The sequence below is a fragment of the Rana temporaria genome, chromosome 8 (genome assembly GCF_905171775.1).
Source record: "Rana temporaria chromosome 8, aRanTem1.1, whole genome shotgun sequence".
Taxonomy (NCBI): Eukaryota; Metazoa; Chordata; class Amphibia; order Anura; family Ranidae; genus Rana; species Rana temporaria.
Window position 1 is genome coordinate 45,936,164 of NC_053496.1, and position 21,776 is coordinate 45,957,939.

Here is a 21,776-nt window from a genome sequence, read left to right on the forward strand (position 1 = left end):
AGTGGGTGCAGTGCCCCTGGACCGGTCCCTCTCACAGGCCTGGCAGCCAGGGTGTCACTCGGAACTGCTGGGAAGGAACAAGTCTCTGCCACCGACTTGGCTCTAGAAAGATTTAGACTATTGTAGTGAGACCTCTGCCACAGGCCCAATACTTGTGAACATGGATGATAGAGCGAATCCTCCCAGTAAACACAGTTTTGCCTGAATCCTCCTCAGATAGACTTGATAGCTTGGGGCCACCAACTGACAGTTTGCAGCGTACAACCTGTCAGTGTCCGGTCACCCAGATCCCAGATGGATGGTCTAAGCCCTATTGGATCACCTGCCTCCGGGTTCTCCTCAGACCGACTCCCCACCGAACAGCACAACTCGCTTGGGATCCTCTCAATAGAGATGGGGGACCCAGTAAGTCACTGGGGCCCCTTGGCAGCATCAGTTGCTCCGGGCCATGAGGGCCCAGAGTCAGGAACTCCGCGTAGCACGTGCGCCCCGGCCTGGTAGGCCATAACGCCGGGGCCCGTGATGTGCGCACACCCTAAAGGTGGGTGCCGCACCTGGAACCAGGAACCCGCGAAGAACCCTAGAAAATGGCGTCTGCCACAGAAATACCCTCCCCCAGCATGCCCCGCGAGAGAAACACTCCTCCAATTGGCTGCTGAGCAAAAGGGCGCCTCCGCCTGGACCTCTCTGGCGCCACCTGTCTTCCAAAGATGGAACTACATCTCCGGAGCCCAGAATGACCCAGGGAATAGTTCAGGGCTGGCAATAGCCAAATTTAAATAAATCAACATGGATGAAAGCAAGTAACTCTCTCATCCCACTAAATTTGACATAGCACCTGTACTGAAAAGTACACAGGCGCTACACAAGCATGCTTCACTGTATATACAGGCTGATTTTACTGTTGTGGGTTTAGTAACTTTTTAAGCGATCTGTTGCAGTACAGTAACATGTGTTGCGTTAAGGCAGCCCATTCATTATGAATAGGCTGCCAATGTACCACAACGGATGAAAAAAGGCACATGGCAATTTTTTTGCATCATAACCTATAACAATGCACAATTTATTGTGAAAAGTTGCGTTTATGTCCCTCCATGTAACCCGAGCCTGTCATATGTAACTGTATAATTTACTATTATAGTAGTATTTAATTCAAAAGAAAATTCTTATGATTGTTGTTTCTTTTATAGTATCAACAAACTTCATACAACACTTTTGAAAGCTCCTGAGGAAGCTCTTTGAGCGAAACATGTAGAGTAAGAAGTGGTTGCACATGATATCTAATCTATATGCTTTTCTGTTATTTAAATAAAATGTATATTTTTTTTATAAAAAACTTTGTATAAATCCTTTGAAGTCCCATCTTTTTCACAATAAATGTTGCTCTTTAGGGGATGTGGTACCCATTAGTGATCTTTTATATAACAATGCACAATATGTGGATTGTAATGCATTCATCCTTGCAATCTACTGTACATTGTGTTGGGCTTCCATTCACAATGAACGACCCCACAATGCATTAGCCGTGAAGCAAGTGCGTTATCTGTTGCGGGAACGTGCAGGAACGTAAGCTTCGCAACACACAAGTGTGAATAGGCCCTTAGGCTTTTAGCAGAGAATAAACACTTGAAATTAGTGACTGCATTAGGCACACAGAGTTAATTTCAGTCTTTAGAAAAAGTCCATAGGGCAATAAATTTACACCGCTAAGACAGCTAAGTAAGTGTTTCCTACTGCCCAGAGGGGGATCTGTGGCTAAGATCGATCCCGAGGTATGACTTCATCCTTTCTATACTGGAAACCTCACTGTTTAGTTTTAATTTATAATGTTCTCCTGAATGTGGGCCCCCCTCCTACCCCAGGCCCCATAGCAGCTGTGTGGGTAGCTTTGCACAAACAACAAATTCAATTGTGGGGCAATCAAATGCCCATCCACATAAGTTAGCCTATACCCCCCTAGATAAATAGGTAGTTTATAAAATGATCATAAAAATCTCACAGGAAGGGTGTTGTACTTCAGTGGGCAGCTCAACCTGAGACAGGAGCGAATTTCTGAAATTACAAAAAGGAACACAAGGGGGCGCCAGCTAAGTGCAGCATCAATTGGTTTATTACGATTAAAAAAAACAAATGCAAAATCACAGAAATATAAAATCAAAGAGCTTCTCTGCAGCCATGCCACGTTGAATGGAAGCCGTCCACCAGAAGAGCCGCTTGTGACAGCAAACAGAATGTTGTCAGTGAGGAAGCCAAGTCCAATGTTCCAGAAAGCGGGGAAAGCCACTGTGGAACACAGGGCTGGATGTGACGTCACACCTGGGGCGGGCTGGTTGCCTTGGTAATGCATTTCGGAACTCCTATTGGCTCCTTTCTTCCACTGACACAATGATAGGGCAGTGGGAATAGTGGGAATAGTGCCCCATCATTGGTATTATTGGGAGGAATAGTGTCTCATCATTGGTATTATTGGGTGGAATAGTGCCCATCATTAGTGTCAGAGGAAGGAATAGTGGCCCATGACTGGTGTCAGTGGTAGAAATACCAGTAATGGGGTATTAGTGAGAGGAATAGTGTCCCATCCGTGGGAGGAATAGTGCTCCATCATTTGTATTACTGGGAGGAATAGTGCCTCATCATTGGTATTTTTGGGAGGAATAGTGCCCATCATTGGTCAGAGGAAGGAATAGTGGCCCATTACCGATGTCAGTGGGAAAAATACCAGTAATGGGGTATTTGTGAGCGGAATAGCACCCCATCATTGGTATCAGTGTGAGGAATAGTGCCCCATCATTGGTATTAGTGGAAGGAATAGTGCCCAATCATTGGTATTTGTGGGATGAATAGTGCCCCATCATTGGTATCAGTGTCTGGAACTGTGGCAGCTGGTGGGTTTTTCTTCGGAGGGGGTGGCAGCAAACAACCACCCCTCGGGCGGGGCTGGCAGCACGGCACTACCACCCCCCCCCCAGGCGGCACAGCATTACCGCCACACCAGCCCGGGCCAGCACTTACCCAATCAAGGTGGCAGGCTGTGGTGTCCTCCAGTATGGTCCACCCTCCCAGCGTGCAGTGGGGTGTGGGCAGCGGCTCCGGTGTTCGCTCCTCCAGCAGCTTCCTCCAGGGTGTGTCTCCTCTCTCTTCCACCTAAGCGCTAGGCATCAAATAGGATCATCTGACGCTTTGGCCATTCAGGAAGTAGGTCTCATGAGGAACTGTGATCTGTGGATTATCGGTACAATGCACACGTTGCTACAGACTATTCCTTCAGCCCCAGATCTGTACCGAGATACAGACCTCCAGTTATGGAGGTTGTGGATGTCATCACACTTGTGCTACAATGAGAACTATGAGTCCCTTTGCTGCGGTGTCAGATGGGACTTGTAGTTTCTCTGTTCACAGATCTCCGTGAATGAATGATGTGGCTGTGTGTGGCTCCACATTCAAAGTTAAACAGAAGCCTGCGGAGAGAAGCACCCCATGGCACAGGTAAGTGTGTGCGTGTGTGTGTGTGTGGGGGGGGGGCAGTCTGAGGGTGTGGAATGGCACCTTGTTATATGTTACACCCTAAATATGGGTGTAACATAAAACATGCTGTAAAAGGAGACCTTAGTCTGTAATTTGTTTCTCAGTTATGTGAAGTCCATCTAAATCAGGGGTCTCAAACTCAAATTACCTGAGGGCCACAAGACAAGTTTTCATATGCCATGGGGGGCCGCATGCAAACTTTCAAACTTCAAAAACAACAGTACTGGTGTCAGCGAACACATTATTAACCCCCAGCACTGGTGTCAGCGAGCGCATTATTACCACCAGCACTGGTGTCAGCAAGCGCATTATTACCACCAGCACTGGTGTAAGTCAGGGTTTGACAAATTTGCTTGGAATCTAGGAGCCAGCTGAAAAAGTTAGGAGCCAGAAAACGCACCCCGTCCCGACGAGCTTGCGCGCAGAAGCGAACACATACGTGAGCAGCGCCCGCATATGTAAACGGTGTTCAAACCACACATGTGAGGTATCGCCGCGATTGGTAGAGTGAGAGCAATAATTCTAGCTCCTCTGTAACTTAAAACATGCAACCTGTAGATTTTTTTAAACGTCGCCTATGAAGATTTTAAAGGGTAAAAAAGTTTGTCGGCATTCCACAAGCGGACACAATTTTGAAGCGTGACATGTTGGGTATGAATTTACTCGGCGTAACATTATCTTTCATAATATTAAAAAAAATGGGGATAACTTTACTGTTGTCTTATTTTTTAATTAAAAAAAGTGTAATTTTTTCCCAAAAAAGTGCGCTTGTAAGACCGCTGCGCAAATACGGCGTAACAGAAAGTATTGCAATGATCGCTATTGTATTCTCTAGGGTGTTAGGATAAAAAATATATATAATGTTTGGGGGTTCTAATTAGAGGGAAGAATATGGCAGTGAAAATAGTGAAAAATTACATTAGAATTGCTGTTTAACTTGTAATGCTTAACTTGTAATACCAACGGCCACCACCAGATGGCGCCAGCTCACATCTGGTGGTAATAACTTGTAATACCAACGGCTCACCACCAGATGGCTCCAGCTCAAAAAAAAAAAAAAAAAAAAAATTTTTTTTTTTTTTTTTTTTTTTGCTCCCCTCACTTCCACCCTGCCTGCGGGCCATTTATAACTGGTCCGCGGGCCGCAAATGGCCCGCGGGCCGGTACTTTGAGACCACTGATCTAAATGGTGGTCATATACAGTACTGTACAGCCACCAATGCATCTCTATGGAGTGAATTCTCCTCTCCAAGTCGATTGAAGCCAAAGTAGAAGCCGTAGTGTATCCCTTGCGGCGTAACGGCGCCTAATTTAAATCGGCGAGTAGGGGGGCGTCTTTCATTTAAATGAAGCGCGTCCCCGCGCCGAACGAACTGCGCATGCGCCGTCCCTAAATTTCCCGCCGTGCATTGCGCAAAATGACGTCGCAAGGACGTCATTGTTTTGACTTGGACGTAAATTACGTCCATCCCGCGATTCACGGACGACTTACGCAAACGAAAAAAAAAATTCAAATTAAATGCGGGAACGACGGCCATACTTAACATAGCAGATCTAACTATACACCACAAAACAGCAGCTTTAACGATACGCCGGAAAGAGCCGACTAGAGACAGCGTAAAAGAATGCGACGGCCGCTCGTACGTTCGTGGATCGTCGGAAATAGCTAATTTGCATACTCGACGCGGAAAACTACAGGAACGCCACCCAGCGGACGCCGAAGAATTGCATCTTAGATCCGAAGGCGTACGAAGACGTACGCCTGTCGTATCTAACCCAGATGCCGTCGTATCTTGTTTTGAGGATTCACAACAACGATACGACGTGGGAAATTTGAAAGTACGCCGGCGTATCAGTAGACACGCCAGCGTACTCTCTCTGTGGATCTGCCCCTTTGTATTTTTGGGCATTTTAAGCTCGCTTTTCCTTCTCGAATATTATAAATAAATAAAACTAAATAATAATAATATTAAATAAATAATGAATATAAATAAAGAAATTATAAATACAATATTATTATTATTAGTAGTAATAATAATAATAATAATAATAATAATAATAATAATAATAATATAATACATAAATAATTAATAATTAATAGTAATAAATGAATACATTCCCTAAAATAAATAAATAAATTAACCCCTAACCCCTACAAAATATATACATAAATAAATAAACACCAGGTAGAAGAGGAAGTAAATGAAAAAGCTGAAAAAATAAACTGAAAAACAAATAATGAAATAGATGATATTTTTCTCTATTGGCTATTTAACCACTTCAGCCCTAGACCATTACGCTGGTCAAAGACCAGGCCACTTTTTGCGATTCGGCAATGCGTCGCTTTAACTGACAATTGCGCGGTCATGCGACGTGACCCCCAAACAAAATTGACATCGTTTTTTTTTACCACAAATAGAGGTTTCTTTTGGTGGTATTTGATCACCTCTGCGGTTTTTATTTTTTAGGCTATAAACAAGAATAGAGTGACAATTTTTAAAAAAATTCAATATTTTTTACTTTTTGCTATTAAAAATATCCCCAAAAATATATATATAAAAAGTTTGTTGTTCCTCAGTTTAGGCCGATACGTATTCTTCTACATATTTTTGGTAAAAAAAAGCCCAATAAGCGTTTATTGATCAGTTTGCGCAAAAGTTATAGCGTCTACAAAATAGAGCATAGTTTTATGGCATTTTTATTAATTTTACTAGTAATAGCGGCGATTAGTGATTTTTATCATGACTGTGACATTATGGCGGACACATCGGACACTTTTGACACATTTTTGGGACCATTCACATTTACACATTCATCAGTGCTATAAAAATGCACTGATTACAGTGAAAATGTCACTGGCAGTGAAGGGGTTAACCACTAGGTGGCGCTGTAGGGGTTAAGTGTTCCCTAGGGAGTGATTATTACTGTTAGGGGGCGTGGCTACATGTGACACGTCACTGATGACCCTTCCCTATCACGGGGAACAGCTATCAGTGACAGTGTCACTAGACAGAATAGGGGAATGCCTTGTTTACAAAGGCATCCGCCTGTTCTGCCTTTGCCGACCGCAATCGTGGGACTCCCAGGAACATCGAGTTCTTGGAACCCGTGAACACGACCACGAGGCATGCGGCGGAACGTACCTGTACGCCAATCTGCCTGCCCGTGCCATTCTATCGACGTAAAAGTGCGTGCGCCGGTCGGCAAGCAGTTAAAAAAGCTAATGCTCCACAAAAATGTGATGCTCAAGCGTGAACGTAGCCTAATGCCGCATACACACAATCGGAATTTCCAACAACAAATGTTCAATGTGAGCTTTTGGTCGGATATTCTGACCGTGTGAATGCTCCATCGGACATTTGCTGTTGAAATTTCCAAAAAATAATAATGATAGAAATGAAGAGAGAGAGAGAAGGGAGAAAAGAAGAGTAGGACAGGAAAGGCAGAAAGATAGAAAGAATACCATAAAGGGGTAATGAAAGAGAGAGAGAAGAGTGATTGGAGGAGAAAGAAGAAGTAACAAAGGAAGTGCTAGAAGAATAAATAAATGAGTGATAGAAGAAGAGTTATACCGCATACACACAACCGTTTTTCATGACGAGAAAAATGCCAAGTTAGAGATAGAGAAAGAAAGGAGTGATAGAAGAGATAGAGAAAGAAAGGAGTGATAGAAGAGTTAGAGATAGAGAAAGAAAGGAGTGATAGAAGAGATAGAGAAATAAAGGAGTGATAGAAGAGTTAGAGATAGAGAAAGAATTAAAGGAGTGATAGAAGAGTTAGAGATAGGCCCCGTACACACGACCGAGTTTCTCGGCAGAATTCAGCCAGAAACTCGGTTCAGAGCTGAATTCTGCCGAGAAACCCGGCCGTGTGTACACTTTCGGCCGAGGAAGCCGACGAGGACCTCGGCGAGGAAATAGAGAACATGTTCTCTATTTCATCTTTGTTCTATGGGAGAACTCGGCCCGCCGAGCTCCTCGGCGGCTCCAGGACTGAACACGCTGAGGAACTCGATGTGTTTGGCACGTCGAGTTCCTCGGCCGTGTGTACGGGGCCATAGAGAAAGAAAGGAGTGATAGAAGAGTGATGCCGCGTACACACCATCACTTTATGTGATAAAAAAAACTACATTTTCTGTGAAGTAAAAAAGCGAGGTTACGTTCACCACGTTTTTCCATTGAAGCTCGCTTCATAACTTCATAACTAGGTTCTGGGCATGCGCGGGTGTAAAAACGTCGTTTTAAACGTCGTTTTTTGCTACACACGGTCAATTTCTGTAAAAAACGACGTTTTGAAAAACGACACATAAAATTGATGCATGCTTCAAATTTTTTTTTCGTTTTTCACAAGACATAAAACGACGTTTTCCCCCACACACGGTCATTTAAAGTGACGTTTTTAAAAACGTCTTTTTTTTTCATCACATAAAGTGATGGTGTGTACGCGGCATTAGAGATAGAGAAAGAATTAAAGGAGTGATAGAAGAGTTAGAGATAGAGAAATAAATAAAGGAGTGATAGAAGAGTTAGAGATAGAGAAATAAATAAAGGAGTGATAGAAGAGATAGAGAAATAAATAAAGGAGTGATAGAAGAGTTAGAGATAGAGAAAGAAATAAAGGAGTGATAGAAGAGATAGAGAAATAAATAAATAAAGGAGTGATAGAAGAGATAGAGAAATAAATAAAGGAGTGATAGAAGAGATAGAGATAGAGAAATAAATAAAGGAGTGATAGAAGAGTTAGAGATAGAGAAATAAATAAAGGAGTGATAGAAGACTTAGAGATAGAGAAATAAATAAAGGAGTGATAGAAGAGTTAGAGATAGAGAAATAAATAAAGGAGTGATAGAAGAGATAGAGAAATAAATAAAGGAGTGATAGAAGAGTTAGAGATAGAGAAAGAAATAAAGGAGTGATAGAAGAGATAGAGAAATAAATAAATAAAGGAGTGATAGAAGAGATAGAGAAATAAATAAAGGAGTGATAGAAGAGTTAGAGATAGAGAAATAAATAAAGGAGTGATAGAAGAGATAGAGATAGAGAAATAAATAAAGGAGTGATAGAAGAGTTAGAGATAGAGAAATAAATAAAGGAGTGATAGAAGAGATAGAGAAATAAATAAAGGAGTGATAGAAGAGTTAGAGATAGAGAAAGAAATAAAGGAGTGATAGAAGAGATAGAGAAATAAATAAATAAAGGAGTGATAGAAGAGATAGAGAAATAAATAAAGGAGTGATAGAAGAGTTAGAGATAGAGAAATAAATAAAGGAGTGATAGAAGAGATAGAGATAGAGAAATAAATAAAGGAGTGATAGAAGAGTTAGAGATAGAGAAATAAATAAAGGAGTGATAGAAGAGATAGAGAAATAAATAAAGGAGTGATAGAAGAGTTAGAGATAGAGAAAGAAATAAAGGAGTGATAGAAGAGATAGAGAAATAAATAAATAAAGGAGTGATAGAAGAGATAGAGAAATAAATAAAGGAGTGATAGAAGAGTTAGAGATAGAGAAATAAATAAAGGAGTGATAGAAGAGATAGAGAAATAAATAAAGGAGTGATAGAAGAGTTAGAGATAGAGAAATAAATAAAGGAGTGATAGAAGAGATAGAGAAATAAATAAATAAAGGAGTGATAGAAGAGTTAGAGATAGAGAAAGAAATAAAGGAGTGATAGAAGAGATAGAGAAATAAATAAATAAAGGAGTGATAGAACAGTTAGAGATGGAGAAAGAAATAAAGGAGTGATAGAAGAGTTAGAGATAGAGAAATAAATAAAGGAGTGATAGAAGAGTTAGAGATAGAGAAATAAAAGAATTGATAGAAGAGATAGAGAAATAAATAAATAAAGGAGTGATAGAAGAGATAGAGAAAGAAATAAAGGAGTGATAGAAGAGATAGAGAAAGAAATAAAGGAGTGATAGAAGAGATAGAGAAAGAAATAAAGGAGTTAGAGAAGAGTTAGAGAAAGAAATAAAAGAGTGATAGAAGAAGAGGGGGGTGTAGAGGGCTCAGGAAATAAATCTCAGTAGCAGATTGCCGGGCGCTCTGTGTATTGTCTGCTACATGATGTCAGCGGCTCTCCTGCTGGGTTGTGTTTTTAAGCCTTTGTATGAAGACCTTTCCCTATGGACAGACAGAGGGCAGCCGTGCTCCATACTGCTTCCTCCGCAGGTGACAGTGGTGGGGCCACAGTCCAAAGCCAAAGAAGCTCATGCTAAGAATAAAATTCCACTCTTACTGTTAAATGAGAAAAGTAATATTTAAAAAAAAAAAGTTATATAAGAGGCAGGCTGTGCAATGTACCTGGAAAGGGAAATAATTCCTAAAGTGGTATAAAAACTCTGCCAAAAAATATTATAAATATTATATTATGAACTCTGCAGGTTTTTGCACAATATACTAGTATGCACTTCTGATCCTGGGCACTTCCATTTTCACACAGTCTTTCTTCGGGGATCTGTCTCTTTGGCCCGCTGGATTAGCTGGTCCGCGATGGTGTCACTCCTGTGCATGTGCATATCACCACGGCTCAGAGTATGTGCCATATATGAGGTCTGGCTGCACATGCGTGATTTAGATTACATTACCGCTGCCAGGCTAGGGTCACTTGTTTTATACAGACCCTGCCTGTCAGCGGTTTTTAAAAATTTGAGTTCAATACTGCTTTAAATCCGGCATCCAGGCAAAACAAATATGGTGTAAATACATAAGGCATGTATATCCTTAAAGTGGATGTAAACCCAATATTTTTTTTTTTATGTCGCAATGTACAGTATAAGATTTCCTATCATCTGAGCCCAGTCTTGCCATACCAAGTTAATCCAGCTCTGAGCAATCCTCTTTTATTGTTCAGTAAAAAAAAAACGGACTTACAGAGAAAAACCTTAGTCCGTTCCACCCCCTTGCTGTGAGTGACAGGTTATTTACATATCTCATTCACTAGCCTGGAGTCAGGCATTATTTTTTAATTCTCACCCCCACTCCTTTTCTGAAGTCATGTGGTTACTTTTCTGGATTTTGACTGGATGTTAGTGATCATAGCAGAATTTAGTGTAAGGAATACATAAAAAAAAATGCATGTTGACAAGGGGAGTGTAGAGGAGGGCGGGGAGCCTACTGACATCACGACTCCACCCACAGAGCTCCAGACAACAGACCCACCCACAGAATCTGCAGTTTTTCAGTTCTTATAACAGACAGAGGGGAGACATTTGACAGGTAAGGATACAGGCAGGAGGCATCTATATCCTTATAGATCAGCACTATGGCAGTAGTTTAGAAAGGATGAGAGTGGGTTTACATCCACTTTATTTGAATCTATGGGGTGTATTCTTTATTTTTTTTAAAATCACAAAGCTATTAAAGTGCAGGGGTTCCCAGAAGCTCTGGAGCATAGTCCGCTTGATGGAATAGCGGTGCTGTCCTCTGAGGTCCCTCTGAGGCTGGCTCTCCGGCTCTCCGGTGTGTAGGCCACAGATTCTCCCTCCCCTATCTCTATCTGATGGAGCTTGAGAGGTCCTGCAAAGAAGAATGGGAGAAACTGCCATAAATAGGTGTGGCAAGCTTGTAGCATCATACTCAAAAAGACTTGAGGCTGTAATTGGTGCCAAAGGTGCTTCAACAAATAATGAATTTAATCAATTTTGGAATAAGGCTGTAACATAATTTTTTGGGGAAAAAGTAAAGTGTTGTGAATACTTACCGGATGCACTGTATACTATATACTGTATATAGTATACAGTATGGTGTCTAGGCAGGGTTGCTCCTACATTTACCTGCCATGTTCCTTAAGCCTCGTACACACGATCAGTCCATCCGATGAGAACGGTCTGATGGACCGTTGTCGTCGGTTAACCGATGAAGCTGACTGATGGTCCGTCGCGCCCATACACCATCAGTTAAATAACCGATCGTGTCAGAACGCGGTGACATAAAAAAGGGTGACATAAAAAACAACGACGTGCTAAAAAAAATGAAGTTCAATGCTTCCAAGTATGCGTCGACTTGATTCTGAGCATGCGTGGATTTTTAACCGATGGTCGTACCTACTAACGATCGTTTTTTTTCCTATTGGTTAGGTATCCATCGGTTAAATTTAAAACAAGTTGGCTTTTTTTTAACCGATGGATAAATAACCGATGGGGCCCACACACGATCGGTTTGGTCCGATGAAAACGGTCCATCAGACCGTTGTCTTCTGGTTAACCTATCGTGTGTACGAGGCCTTAGCCTATTGTTAGGGATCAATTGATTTCACTCTAATGCCACATACAGACGATCGGACATTCCGACAACAAAACTGTGGATAAATTTACAACGGATTGTTGGCTCAAACTTGTCTTGCAAACACACGGTCACACAATTGTTGTCGAAAATTCTGAACGTCAAGAACGTGGTGACGTACAACACTAGGACGAGCCAAGAAAAATTAAGTTCAATGATCCGAGCATGTGTCGAATTAATTCCGAGCATGCGTAGGATTTTTGTGCGTTGAATTGTGTACACAGGGTCGGAATTTCCGACAACAACTTTTGTTGTTGGAAAATTTGAGAACCAGCTCTCAAATTTTTGTTGTTGGAAATTCCGACAGCAAATCTTCGATGGAGCATACACACGGTCGGATTTTTCGACAACAAGCTCACAGCGAACATTTGTTGTTGGAAATCTCCACCGTGTGTATGCAGCATAAGTCTGTAATTGCTGAACTTCTCTCTTTTGCCGCTAGGTGGCCAGGTACCTGGTGGCATTAGATACGAGAAGGGCAATGCAAGGTCAGATTATGGGTATATGGGGTATCCCAGCCAATGGGCATGGGTTTTCTTGGATCCTTTGGCCTGCTGGGAGAACCTATATATTTGGGTGGAGTCAGGTGATCGGTGTTCTGTGCCACCTGGATGACTGGCTGGGTGGACATGTGTTGTGTCCAGAAGCAAGAGAGAGCAGCACATGGGTGGGATTGCGGCTTGCAGTCCAACCAGAAGTGATGGTTCTGCTGGCCAGAGAACCTCTTGTGGTCGGAGGTAGAGGGGAGGCTGCCGCCAGTAAGGGATTAAACGCCTTATTACCAGGGACTACAGTGGGTAACTGAAGCAAGTACCAGAGCAGCATTCTCACCATGTGGGGATGGTGAAGAATCTGTAAATTTCAGTGGGTATCAAGCCAGGGGACCCAGCCAGCGGAGGTGATGCTTGCAGAGCAGCCTTGTGTGTCAAGCCAGGGACCGAGCAGGCCAGTGGGGTGAATCTTGAGAGGCATCTGGAGTGCCAAGCTAGGGACCCAGCAAAGAGGTGGAGGTGACGCTTGAGGAAGATACTACCATGAAGATTGAAGGAGCTCAAGGGATTCAGTGGCAATGAATCATCTAGTTTAGTGAGAGACCGGGAGCTCAGTGGGTGGAAGAGCTACAAGGAGCGATTGTAGTGGAAGTGAAAGAACTGTTTCGTTTTGTGTTAGAAACTGTTAAAGACTATTGCCAGAGGAGACAGCATTCCTACACATGCAGATGTGGCGTCTTGCCAGATGCCTTTCCCTGCATGGCTGTCCTCCTGTTGAAGTCTCGGAGTCTGCCAATTGAACTTGCAACTATCTAAGGGTGTCCTGGCCCTAACCCTCTATCCCCCAAAAAGTATGTTAAGAAAAATAAACTTTCTTTTGCATTCAAGAAGTGTCTGGCACCCAATAACTTTAACTACTCTGCACCCACCATGCCTCACAACCAGGGCAGCCATCACAAATTTTGGGGCCCCTTACACAGCTTTAGGCAGGGCCCCCTGGAGCAGAGAACCCCTGGGGACCATCAGGCCCCTTACAGGTGTAATGCCTGTACCCCCCTGATGGCGGCTCTGCTCACAACCCACTGCATACAGATGGATGTCAGCTGTCTTTGGCCCTAGAGGTTCTCATTAGACCGAAGGAGGCCGGGGACCTTGATACATGTATCACATAATTTGCAGACACTATAATTTTCACACTAAATAATATACACTAATTTGGATTATTTTTACCAAAGAAATGTAGCAGAATACATTTTGGCATACATTTATCAAGAAAGATTATTTGTTTGCACAGAAAGTCACAGAAACTTTTTTTTTTTTTTTATATATATATATTTATGTATATGAAAAAAAAAAACAGTCATGATTAAATACCACCAAAAAAAGCTCTATTTTTGTGATTTTATTTTTAATATAAAATCCATTTGCATACAGTGTTGCATGACCGCACAAATGCCAGTTAGTAGCACAGTGCTACACAGCAAGAAATACTCTGGTCTTGAAGGGGATAAAACCTTCTGGAGGTCAAGTGGTTAAGAGAGTGCCAATTATAATTCAGAATGTGATAATCAAAGCTTGCTGGCATTTGTAGTTCCCGGTCACTGGACAGAAACCAGAAGACCTTGGACACCTTCTGAATGTTCAGACATACAATGTTCTCATTTATAAATAGTTTTAGACTTGTAGGTTTATTGACATTGTGAGGCTCCGCAAACAACATTCCAAGGAGCAGAGATAATAGAGCAAAAAGAAAACACGCAAACTGCCAAAGCTGCAAAGAAAAAACAAATCACCGCTCTCCCGCGGAGTACGCTGAGGTCTCTTTTTAAAGGAACATGCAATGAAAAATGTTACATCTGAAGGATAAGTGAACTAATCTCTTAGCTCTGTCTTCTCTTCCCTTGCGAGTCGAGTCGCCACCACAGGTCTCTGAAGAGGACGTTGGGTATTTTTGGCGGCGCTAGATTGGAGACAATTTTATTTTATTTATGTCTGGCTGAGTTTTTGTTATTTATATGTTAAGTGGCCATATATCAATATCAATAATGTCTGCTCAAGATAGGAAAGAACCGTACCGGTACGTCCTCTTTAAGTGCCCAGCCGTGGATCGCGGGCGCGCACAAGCGGGCGCGCGCCCAAGACCAGGTCCGAAGCTTCGTGACCGCGGCCGCGGGACCCGCGGACCCGATCGCCGCTGGAGTCCCACGATCGGTCCCCAGAGCTGAAGATCGAGGAGAGCTGTGTGTAAACACAGCTTCCCCGTTCTTCACGGTGGCGCTGTCATTGATCGTGTGTTCCCTGATATAGGGAAACACGATCAATGATGTCACACCTACAGCCACCCCCCTACAGTTAGAAACACATATAAGGTCACACTTAACCCCTTCAGCGCCCCCTGTGGTTAACTCCCAAACTGCAATTGTAATTTTCACAGTAAACAATGCATTTTTATAGCATTTTTTGCTGTGAAAATGACAATTGTCCCAAAAATATGTGAAAATTGTCCGATGTGTCCGCTATAATGTCGTGTTCATGAAAAAAATCGCTGATCGCCGCCATTAGTAGTAAAAAAAATGTTTTTAATAAAAATGCAATAAAACTATCCCCTATTTTGTAAACACTATAAATTCTGCGTAAACCAACCGATAAACGCTTATTGTGATTTTTTACCAAAAATAGGTACAGGAATACGTATCGGCCTAAACTGAGGAAAAAAATAAGTTTTTTATAAATTTTTGGGGGATATTTATTATAGCAAAAAGGAAAAAATATTGATTTTTTTTCAAAATTGTCGCTCTATTTTTGTTTATAGCGCAAAAAATAAAAACCGCAGAGGTGATCAAATACCTCCAAAAGAAAGCTCTATTTGTGGAAAAAAAAGGACGCCAATTTTGTTTGGGAGCCACGTCGCACGACCGCGCAATTGTCAGTTAAAGCGACGCAGTGCCGAATCGCAAAAACTGGCCAGGTCCTTTACCTGCATTTTGGTCCGGGTCTTACGTGGTTAATTAGGTCACCAGACCTCACCCGAGAAGCTAGCACTTTGCCGGTCTCCTCCAGGGCAGGTTCTCCCCCGGTTTCCTTCATTAAGACAGCTTCCTCCCTTGTGGACAGACAGCTTGGGATTAGGGTGACCAAGTGTCCCGGATTGCCCGGGACAGTCCCGCATTTTGCAGGTCTGTCCCGGGCACCTTCATTCCAGGACAATACAATGTCCCGGAATAAAACTGACACAGCCACCCCCCGGAACAATCTGATGCCCCCAAAAAAGGTTGCCACATCATTGCTTTACTCACTGACAGTACTTTTCCTGTCTGGAAATGCCTAGAGGAGCACAATCCCCGCCCCCTGTTTGTGATTGGAGAAATCATAAATCCCGACTCTTGTGTCCAATCACTGTGCTGTGATTCGTTACAGCACAAGCTGGTTTTTGGGAAGGGGGGGTGTCCCTGAATTGTAGTTTGGAAATGTGGTCACCCTACTTGGGATCCCCTTTTAGGATTGCAGGCCCCAGCCAGCATAGCTGGGCCTACTCAACAGTGAAGCAACTCCGGGCCAACATGGCCCCTAAGTCGGGCTCACACACACGTACCTCACGCCAGGAGGGCCACGGGGCGAAGGACCCCATAAAATGGCGTCTGCCCCTTAAGTACCCCTCCCCAGCATGAACAGCGTGGTCACCACTCCCACTGTACCGCTGCCGAGAAAGGATACCCAATACACCATGATACACCTGCGTTCCAACATAAGGCCGAGATGGCAACACCACCTGCAGGCAACAAGGGAAACTACCATGCAGTACCACAGCCAGAACAGAGGAAAATTTGTGTTAACCAAACAGGTCTGGGCCCAAATACTGGCTCAGACTTCCCTTAAATTTGAAATAGCGCCCTCTAGATTTGGGGTGGGCGCTACATATGAAAGAAAGAGGCTTAGGTGGACTTTAATGGCACCGTAGGAAAAAATTATAATCAGTCAGAGAAATAGTATACAATTATTTTTATTACAAAAGATAGAAAAAAATTGATGTACAGTAAAATAAAAATGATTTTAGCGTGACAATCATGCAAAAGCTCATTATAAACATTCTGGGGTAGATTCAGAGAGAAGATACGACGGCGTATCTCCAGACACGCCGTCGTATCTCTGAGTCCGGCCGGTCGTATCTATGCGCCTGGTTCATAGAATCAGTTACGCATATAATTGCCTAAGATCCGACCGGCGTAAGTGTTTTACACCGTCGTATCTTAGGTTGCATATTTACGCTGGCCGCTAGGTGGCGCTTCCATAGATTTACGTGAGGAATATGCAAATGAGCTAGATACGCCGATTCAGAAACGTACGTCCGGCCGGTGCATTTTTTTACGTAGTTTACGTTAGGCTTTTTTCGGCGTATAGTTACCCCTGCTATATGAGGCGTATCCTATGTTAAGTATGGCCGTCGTTCCCGCGTCGAGTTTTGAAAATTTTACGTCGTTCGCGAATAGGGCTGGACATAATTTACGTTCACGTCGAAAGCAATGACGATTTGCGGCGGAAGTTCGAGCATGCGCACTGGGATTTTTTCACGAACGGCGCATGCGCCGTTCGTAAAAAACGTCAAATGCGCAGGGTCACAGTTAATATACATAAAACACGCCCACATCATCCACATTTGAATTAGGCGGGCTTACGCCGACACACATACGTTACGCCACCGTAACTAAGGGCGCAAGTTGTTTCTGAATACAGAACTTGCGCCCTAAATTACGGCGGCGTAACGTATCTGAGATACGTTACGCCGGGCGGAGAGATAGACCATTCTATCTGAATTCAGCCCTCTATTGTTACCAATGAAATATCCACTTTCAAAGGGCATAACAAGGAGGCAGAAAAAACAGTAATAAATGATAAATATACTACAGGTTCAATAAGTAGTGGATGTGTATAGATACTTTTTTTTGGAGAATGAGGATTTATAGCCAGATTCAGATAGACTGGCTTAATTTTCAGGCAGCGTAGTGTATCGCATATACGCTACGCCGCCGTAAGTCAGAGAGGCAAGTGCTGTATTCACAAAGCACTTGCCTCCTAAGTTACGGCGGCGTAGCGTAAATGGGCTGGCGTATGCGCGCCTAATTCAAATGTGGAAGAGGGGGGCGTGTTTTATGTTAATGACCCGTGACCCGACGTGATTGAGGTTTTTAATGAAAGGCGCATGCGCCGTTCGTGGACATATACCAGTGTGCATTGCTCCAAAGTACGCCGCAAGTACGTATTGGTTTCGACGTGAACGTAAATTACGTCCAGCCCCATTTACGGACGACTTACGCAAACGACGTAAAATTTGACACGGGAACAACGGCCATACTTAACATTGGGAAGGCCAGCTATTTGTTCGACTAACTTTACGTTGAAAAAAGCCTTACATAAACGACGTAAAAAAAAATGCCGGGTGCACGTACGTTTCTGAGTCGGCGTATCTAGCTCATTTGCATATTCCACGCCAAACTCAACGGAAGCGCCACCTAACGGCCAGCGTAAATATGCACCCTAAGATACAACGGCGTAGGAGACTTACGCCGCTCGTATCTTAGCCTAATTTAAGCGTATCTGGTTTCCAGAATACGCTTAAATTTACGACGGTGTAGATTCAGAGTTACGACGGCGTATCTACTGATACGCCGGCGTAACTGTCTCTGAATCTAGCTATTAGTGTCACTTTAAAAGCCAAACCCTGGCTGATTTACATTATTGAAAATAGCCACAAGGTGGCGGACTTTTGCACCTAGTGAGGTTCTGCCGGATAGGAGCTTGGCGTGTGGCAATGTTAGTGGCTATTTTTTCTCTGTAGATTAATATTTTAAGAGCCATTCACGCTTTTCACATCTAATATGTTAAATGCCCACATTACAAGACCATACAATGATTTTATAAAACCTACAACTGCTGCTGTTGAAGGAAGTTGCGCCCATTCTCCTTGCATAGCTGCGCGGTTTTACATTTATTAAATTACAGGGCCGGACTGGGAATGAAAACCAGCCCTGGAAATAATTTCATACCAGCCCCACAGCATAACGTCATTATTTTCTTTTTCATCAAAAGGAAAAACATTTGAAAGCACATTTGAAGAGTGTATTATGTAAAGATATGACACAGGATGTAGTATAGGCTTTCCATTTTTCCACTATACCTACTACATGCTGTGTACCCCTGGCGGGGAGTTGGATCTGGTGAGTGGGGAGTGGGCACCCTTGTGCTGTATCAGCTGTATAGGAACACCTTTCCTCACTGCAAGAATCTGCATCCATAAGCCCTGACTGGAATCAATAGAACTTCTCCCACTAGAGACTATTGTGTTTTATGTTTTTATGTGATCTCCTTATTGCGGTCTTACCGGTCAGACATCATATAGCCTTAGACCTGAGGCTGCATTTGGACTATATACTTTCTATCACGTTCACCTACCCCTTTTAGGGGATTGGTTTCCAGTAGTGGCGGCCCGCCCATAGGGGGCGCCCGGGCGCCGCCCCCCCTCCTGTAGGCAAAATATAAAAAATAAAATAATAATACTTTTTTTTTTTTTTTTCAATGGCCCCTTTAAAAAAAAGAAGTCCTTTAATAAAATTAGATTGAGCGCCGGCCACCATTGCCCTATGAAGCGACACGTCAATGCAATCTTTAGATTGCAGACGTGGCGCTTCATTTGCGGGCTTTTATCCCGCCTTCGGGCGCATTGCACAGTGCTGAATAGCTTCTCATGCGTCCGTATCCACTATGGGTGCCGGGAGCATTACTATTGTTGTTACTTCCGGGATTTGTCTTACAGACGAAAAACGGAAGTGACGTCACGTGGGAAAGCTCCGTCGTTTACACTGCCCCAGCGGAGCTGGGAAGGTAAGCCATGCCATTGCGGCATTGCCTCATCCCATCGCCTCGTTTTTTATTGACTCAAAATCAGCGGTGGACTGCCTGATGCCCACCCATCCACCTCGGAGCCTGTAATTTTAGGAAGACTGCTGGGACTTGTAGTTCTCCATCCATCTTCTCCTGGGGCTCATGGAGAAGATGGAGATCTACAAGTCCCAGCAGGTTAAACATACAATAAGGCTCTGAGGTGGATGGGTGTGGATTGCATGCACCTGAGCCCAGGCGAAGATGGAGAACTACAAGTCCCAGCAGGTTATAATATAAGGCTTCGAGGTGGATGGATGTCCGGACACCCATCTACCTCGGAGCCTTATAGTATAACCTGCTGGGACTTGTAGTTCCCCATCTTCTCTTGGGGCTCAGGTGCATGCAATCCACACCCATCCACCTCAGAGCCTTATTGTATGTTTAACCTGCTGGGACTTGTAGTTCTCCATCGTCTCCTGGGGCTCAGGTGCATGCAATCCACCATCAATGGGACTACAAGTCCCAGCAGTGAGAAAAACATAACAAAGATGGTGGATTGCATGCACCTGAGACGATGGAGAACTACAAGTCCCAGCAGGTTATAATATAAAGCTCCGAGGTGGATGGATGTCTGGACAGTGACACAGTGGGGACAATTGGCACAGCGGCATGAATGGGCACAGTGGCGACAATTAAAGGGCACAGTGGCTGTGTTTGATGGCATGGCATAGTGACTGCATTTGATGGCATGGCACAGTGGTGACAATTGATGGCACAGTGGTTGTGTTTGATGGCATGGCACAGTGGTGACAATTGATGGCACAGTGGCTGTGTTTGATGGCATGGCACAGTGGCTGCATTTTATGGCATGGCACAATGGCTGTGTTTGATGGCATGGCACAGTGGCTGCGTTTGATGGCATGGCACAGTGGCTGCGTTTGATGGCATGGCACAGTGGCTGCGTTTGATGGCATGGCACAGTGGCTGCGTTTGATGGCATGGCACAGTGGCTGTGTTTGATGGCATGGCACAGTGGTGACAATTGATGGCACAGTGGCTGCGTTTGATGGCATGGCACAGTGGTGACAATTGATGGCACAGTGGCTGCGTTTGATGGCATGGCACAGTGGTGACAATTGATGGCACAGTGGCTGCATTTGATGGCATGGCAGTGGCTGCGTTTGATGGCATGGCACAGTGGTGCGAATTGATGGCACAGTGGCTGCGTTTGATGGCATGGCAGTGGCTGCATTTGATGGCATGGCACAGTGGTGACAATTGATGGCACAGTGGCTGCGTTTGATGGCATGGCAGTGGCTACGTTTGATGGCATGGCACAGTGGTGCAAATTGATGGCACAGTGGCTGCATTTGATGGGCACATTTTATTTTCTCATTTGCGCCCCCCAAAAAATTTTGAGCACCAGCCGCCACTTTTTTCCAGGGGGGGCAGCAGCCCAATTCACGGTCCTAAGCGCAGGCAGATTATTGTGTTTTTTTGGCATTTAAAAGGTAGGTGCAGAGAGGGGGGGGGGGGGTTGATCATGCAATGGTGAGAGAGATTATACAGTCCAGATTACAATTTGCAGGGGCAGCAAAGGTGACAGAGAAAGGGGGGTGCACCATGCAACCCCCCCCCCCCTCTCTCTCTCTCTGTCACCTCTGCTGCCCCTGCAAATTGTAATCTGGACAGTATAATCTCTCTCACCATTGCATGGTCAAACCCCCCCCCCCCCCCCTCTGCACCTACCTTTTCTTCCCCTGCAAATTGTAAACTGTATAATCTCTCTCACACCACCATTGCACGGTGCACTCCCCCCCCCCCCTCCCTCTCCTCTCTGAAATTAGTTTACAATTTCCAGGGGCAGCAAAGGTAGGTGACAGAGAGAGGAGGGGGGGGCCCGGGGGGGGGGGGGGTGCACCGTTATATGGTGAGAGAGAGAGTCGAGATACAGACAGTATGGATTTTCACCTTATGTTCCAGGGGTGGCCGAGCGTTCACTTCTTCTCCTGAGATCTCCTCTGCGGGCGCTCTGCCTTCACACGTGACTCTGCACTGGGCGGTGCTGGCGCCGCACGGGTAGATGGAACAAGAGCTGTTCTCCTGCTCGGCTCCTCCCCTCCCTCAGACACGTGACATGCTCGCCGCTCCACGGCTCCAGGCAGTCAGCGCGAAATGGAAGGAAAGTGCAGCGGCGAGCATGGCGGCCGCAACCCGCCGGCGGCCGGCCCGCCGCTGCTTTTTATACATACACGACAATGTGATGTGACAGAGACATGACACTGGAGAAGGGCCGGGCAGGCGTATAATTAAAAAGTGCGGCCGCGGCCGCAATGGCGGCCGCCGCTGTGGCCCACAGGCATCTGAGCTGACAATTTTTTGATGGACAGCAGGCGGCCTACCGGGAATTTTCCCGGTCTCCCGGTAGGCCAGTCCGGCCCTGTTAAATTATAATGAGCAAACACATGCAAAATGCACCTTGTCTAGTCTTATAAACGCCTATGCCAAGGCTCCCTTGTGAACAAATCACATATGGGATTAGTTCCTAAAACCACATGGTTTTACATAGAAACCAATCAACTTCCAGATTTTATTCTCAAAGC